At 41.4% G+C, this 5879-nt stretch overlaps 1 protein-coding gene across 25 annotated transcripts in view; it reads left to right on the top strand.

The window, feature by feature from the left end:
- The window catches only part of PCBP3 (poly(rC) binding protein 3), a 247485-nt gene that overhangs the window by 87473 nt on the left and 154133 nt on the right, over positions 1–5879 (top strand). The window contains exon 1 of one of the 25 annotated variants that reach the window (XM_014519198.2): positions 1533–1592. The exons of the other annotated variants lie outside the window; for them this stretch is intronic. The gene's annotated coding sequence lies outside the window, so the exon portion shown is untranslated. Of the gene's footprint in view, positions 1–1532; positions 1593–5879 lie in introns of those variants that run through there. 25 annotated transcript variants of the gene reach the window in all.

Genomic DNA, 5879 nt, shown 5'->3' with positions numbered 1-5879 from the left:
CTTTCCCTTGCCTGCAAAGCCTTCTGGTGAGGCTAGGCTTTGATTTAAAAAAAATTTTTTTCCTGCGTCCACTATCTTTCTGATGATGTTCTTGACAGAGAGGCCAATGGAGACTACAAGGTGTCAGGTTGGAAATCTTTTAACTTTACTTTGTCTCCCCAAATGGACAATGTCTCTGTTCATTAGGTGTCCACCCAGGGGGGAGATGTCAGTTTTACTCATGTACACTCATGGCTTTTCTCAGCTTATCTCTGTGGAGACCGTGATGGCTTCAGCCCGTTCATTTCCTATTATGTCATATTTGCTTCTCAGTGTAAGGCTGCACTTTGTCTGCCTTATGGTAGACATGTCTGCAGAGAAAAACTCACCTGCATTCAGTGTCTTTTCTTGCATCCCACATATAGAGATTTGCCTGACTTCTGGAATTTACTGACTTTTAATGAGATCTCATTAAAATCATGAAAAATAATGGGTGCCAGCGATTTACGTGTGTGTGTGTGTGTGTGTGTGTGTGTATAGCAGTTGAATAATTTTCTCTTGCCTAGGCTGTGCCTAGGAGGGAATGCGACATCATTGAAATCTGCCCTTTGAAGCTGATTTGTTCTGATAGCTTGTTCACTGGGACATTAAAATCATTGCCTCTGTGTAAAACACATAGTGAGTGGAGTGATGGGAACACAGGTCAAAAAAGAATTGTTCTCTCTCCTTTGTGATGAATGGTGTCATTTTTTAAAAAGCAAACAGCCCCGTTTCTTAAGCAAATAGTTCCTTAACCTCATCTCAATTGGCACTACAAGGCTAGGGTGCAATTAGACACCACAAACGATTTTAAAATTTGAGAGATTTCTTTAGGTGTAAACTGTGTATGAATAAGCGGTTGTTTGCTTGTGTAGTTATATGAATAAGTACTACATGTTGCGGCTTTATAAATGGCAAACATTTGGCTAAAAATCCTTGGACTTTTCAGTATGATATTGCAACATATATCAAGACATTATTTACTTATAGAATGTGAGGTTCCACTTTACTGAAGTAAACTCTGCTTTAAGGTATATCATGTAACTGCTTAGGCTACAAAATATAGTATCCTTCAGGAAGTCTTGGAGGATCTCTCTTTTCTCTCTGCGTCTTCCTATATATTAGACAATAACAAGTGTTTTAAGCTAAATAAGCAAAGAATCCTTATTATAATTTGTGGGCTCATCGACACAAATTTAAATAAAAGGCCAGTTCTTTTAGCTGTTCAAGACTTGTTGTGTCTTCACATATATAAGTACAGCACTTAGTGCCAGGGACTCCAATCAGGGCTGTTATCTTAATATAAATATAAATGGCACATGAGCACACATGTTCAAGTTGTGAAGTGTTCATGGGGTAGGAAATGCTAGAATTTAGCTTGCCTGTGCAAGCTTAATTTGAGCCTTGATATCCATATGTTTGACATGGTCTTTCACTAAATGATCACATGATATTTTCCCCAATGGATCTCTTTCAGTGTGCAGGATTGACCTATACTAGAGATGAACCAGGGTTGAATAGAAAAGGAAGAAGTTCTTGGAATACTGTGCCACATTTGTTATGGAAGTTGGAAGGTATGTACCAAATGAATGAAGGATTGCAAGGAGAGAGGGCTTAAGGTGCTAGATTGGGACTTGGTGTGGGGGGCCACAGTGGAAAAGTAGCTTCCCAGTTGCAAAGCTGTGTGATCCATAGGAAAGTTGTTGTGAGATAGCCACACAGAAATCTTTTTGCCTAATAGAACCAAACATCAAAGATGTCAGCTCAGGCCCCAGGATCCATTTCAGATGTTTCTCCTAGCTACTGTCAGTCAGCTATAGAATGCTTTACCACCTCCAGCATATTACATTTTTCAGAGGAGTTTCTCTCAACTTATATATGCCTGTCTGAGAGAAAAATACCCAAAAGCATACCAAATACATTATTTTTGTGTAAAGGAGAAGTGAGAGTGGCTTGCTGACTGATGGAAATCCTTGAAAAAATGTGGCAACAGACTTTTAGTTTGGCAGAGGAGGAAAGGGAGCACTAAATATGCAAGTGTTAGGCAAGAAACCTTGCAAACACTTGTCTTAACTGTGGGCAATAGTGTAGACTCTTGGAGCATAATAAATTCTACATCACTAATCATGTGGGCGGGATCAGCTGTCATATCCCAGTGATTCTGATAGCAGAGTTAGGAGACCGAACAAGACTTGTAGACATGAATGACTGGTGCCCCTCGAGACTGGGGGGGGGACTATTTGTAGGTGGCAGCATCAGTGGTGAGCGGGGACTTCCTGCGGACACTGGTGGTGGGGGCAGGGAGTGGTGAGTGGCGAGCAGGGACTGCCCGCAGACAGCGGCGATGGCAGCGGTGAGCGGGGATCGCCTGCAGACGCCGACAGTGGGTGGGGGGCGGGTGGCAAGTGGCAACTGCCTGCAGAACCCAGCACTGGTGGTGGCAGCGGCCAATCTCGGGGGGGGGGGCATGTACCCCCTCATACCTCTGCTATGAATTGCCTTTGCTTCTAGAGTTGGTGAGAGCACAAATGGGACCTGTTTGTGAGTGTCACCTTTTAATTTCCAAACATAAGCATTGACTCACAAATGCATGCAAGAATCTTGAAGGCCTTCTCCAAGAAAAAAAAGGGTTCATAAGCTTTCATAGGCTACAGAGGGTGACATCTTTCACCCCAAGTACAGAAAAATATCAGACTGTGCTCCAGTCTGTTTCAATTTTATCTGATCATGATGAATCACACAAATTAGCAAAGAACTACAGAATGAACCAAGTATTCAAGCTTTCTAGAGGTGGAGCTGTTTTCCTGATTCACATATGTAATCCCTGGGTATTTCCAATTTATTTTTAAGAGAAATCTTTTGCTTTGTGCACACTCATTTATTTTAAACAATAACATCTCTTAAGGTTATCTAAATTATTCCTTTCAGTGGCCCAGATCACAGCCCTGATCCATGTGAAGTTAGTGGGGATCTGAACTACTATAGGGTATACCTGCATTGATCTGATTAAGGCTTCAAAAAAAACCAACCACTTTCAGTAATGCACAAATGAGAAGATCTTTTACTTCCATTGGGCTGGTATCACTACACTGTAATACTACGTGGTAGAGTTAAGGTTATTTGAAGCACTAATGGTAACTTTTGTTAGCCTGGCACGCTTGAATTAATTTTATTTTTGTTGGGTACATAACGCTTGTTTAGATTAATTATGATGTCCGTACCACATTTTACACTGAAGTACTGATTTGTTTACTCAACATACTTGTGGTGTATAAATTAAAGCAGCTAGTTTGTGATTTCTTCAACAAAGCTTCTGAAGAAAGCTTCTGAACACGGTGCTATTCTGTTTAAAGGAAATTCTTCTTTTTCAAGTGAAGTCCTTTCATTTAGACCAAGTTTCTCTTCAGTCAACATAAAGCCAGTACTGATTCATTTTTATCATTTTAACTGATTCACACGGGAAGCATAGAATAATGTCTCAGGCAATGTAGAAAGAGTTCATAAACTCTAAGCAGTCAGTTGCACATAGCAGCCTTTTCACTTTCATATTGCCTTTATATTCCTACCCATATTTTGGCTTATAAAACTACAGTCCTTCAAGCAGAGATGTGCACTGGACCCACAGCAGTTTGTAGATGCTGTGTAGAGTGTGGAGGCAGACAGAATGCCTCTATGGCAGTGGTTTTTAACCTTTTTTTTTATTTGGGGACCCCTACAAAATTTCAAATGAACGTACGGATCCCTTTGAATTGTAAATGTGGGTATTCACAAACTTTTAATTGATCATAGTCATCTTTTGTTAACCCTTTAGACATAGTCTGCAGACCCTCGGGGTCCACGGACCACAGGTTGAAAACCACTGCTCTATGTTATTGAGGAAACGCACCCAGGAGTTGCAGCTCCTACTGGCTTTAAAAGGTGCTGCACTTTCTCTCTGTATCATTGGCTTCAGATTCCAGAGCACATGGAGAGAGGGCAAAGGAGTTTCCACACTTACCCAGCCATGACTGCTTTGGAGTGGTTTAGCATTGCTGAAATTGTTTTGATTCCTCTTTGCCTTGCATCAAGAAGCACAAGGACATGGATTCTGATCGCAAAGGTGCTCCAAGAGGGAGGCACGTTTCTTCTTGTGTCCAGCCCAGTGATCAGGGGAAACTATACTCCAGTCTGTGTATCAAAAAGTATGCTTGGTTTGCCAGGAGGAACTGTGCCAGCTGTTAAGCGCAGAGGATGTGGGGACCTTACTAGGCCAACACAAAGAACAAGCTATTTGCATTTTAAGATATTTGTGCTAGGCAGAACTCATGGCCTGTCGGGGATCACAGGCACTGGCAGAGTAGAGTCACAATGCTAGAGGCAGCTGCCTTGGCAGGAAGTCTCTGGCAAGGTCTCGGAAAAGTGTCTATGACATTACTGCCACAGTACATGTGGGCAGAGGGAACTGCCTTGACCCTCAATCTAGGCTCCCTTTTTTTTGTTGCAGAGGCCAGAAGGACTGAAGGCAGTAAAGTTTCTGAAGCATCAGTAGCCTTAGTCCTTCTGCCCTTGACCCACATGATGACCAAATGGAAGCTGACGGTCGTCCCTGTGTCTGGGGCTTACATTAGATTGCCTGTGGGATCGAGTGGTGCTCCAACAGCACAGCCAGTTCTCAGTACCTCTTCCTCTTGAGCATCTACCACCGTCAGGCAGCCAAAGCAGTGCTGCTGGCTCTGCTGTGGAAAATACTGATAGTGACACAGATGATATATGACACTATAGATTCTCTTAGATTCACTCCCAATGAGCACACTTCCCACGGCACAATTGCATATTTCATTCAAAATAAACAAGTGGAAAAGAGTTTCAACTCCTTGATTTTCCTTTTTAGGAACAGGTGTCATCAGGAAGTGCTAATGTTTCCAGCCTTCCCCAGGATACACAAACTGTCCCTATATTCTTCCTTTATTGTGAATCCTTATGCTGAGAATTCAGAATATATTGTTCTGTCCATAGGAACTGAGTGATTTGAAACACAAGTGCTGCCAATGCTGGCATGTGGAAATGGCTTTTTAGGTTTCATCACTAGTATTGTTAAAGGGACACCCCAGCTTAAAACCCTTCTTCTGCCTGAAAGTTTGTTCTGTTGTTGTTCAAAGCAACTCCTATCTTTACTGAAAATGAAAGAGAGTAAAGGAATCTATATTCTGTGTATTTGACAACTCCTCCTATATAGTTATTGATTCAAATTCCCCTTTTGTTTTTTTCTGGGTTTTTCATACAGAGCAGAGAAAGGTCTTGTAAGGATATGAAAATTTAAAGATAAAAGCACAGAAAATGGCAAGGGTAACCTAAGGCAAGTGAAATTACACTTGCATAATTTTTTTTTTAAACTGGCTGGATTTCAAGTTGGTATCAGGCTTTGGAACCTGAGCTCTCTCAAATCTGCTTGAAGCTTTACATTCAACTTCTGTTCCTTTATTTCATACAGTACCTCCTAATCTAAAGTTTTTCTGTCTGTAGCAATCTTTATAATCAGGTGTTTTAACACCCCTGTTCTACAACAAAAAGTGTTAAGGAGTATATCAAACTCATCTGGCCCTGTAGGCTGGATGAGGCACATGGGCTAGGGACAGAAATTTCACATAAACCGGTATAAGTGATCAGAAACTGGTTAAAATCTGTAACACAACAGAAGTTCAATGCACATAAACCACTTTCAAAAGGGCCAAAACAGATTTAAGATAGATCTGGATGGATATAGTATCAAACTTACTTAACTGATTTAGGTTAAATCAGTTTATTGAACTTCTATCCCAGATCTCTTCCAGGCTCAAGTTAACTCTCTGTTCCACAGCATCCCGTGGCAGAACTTTGATCAG

The sequence above is a fragment of the Alligator sinensis genome, unplaced genomic scaffold, assembly GCF_000455745.1.
Source record: "Alligator sinensis unplaced genomic scaffold, ASM45574v1 scaffold566_1, whole genome shotgun sequence".
Taxonomy (NCBI): domain Eukaryota; kingdom Metazoa; phylum Chordata; order Crocodylia; family Alligatoridae; genus Alligator; species Alligator sinensis.
The sequence above is the reverse complement of the archived record's forward strand: the minus strand, read 5'-3'. Positions and strand labels throughout refer to the sequence as shown.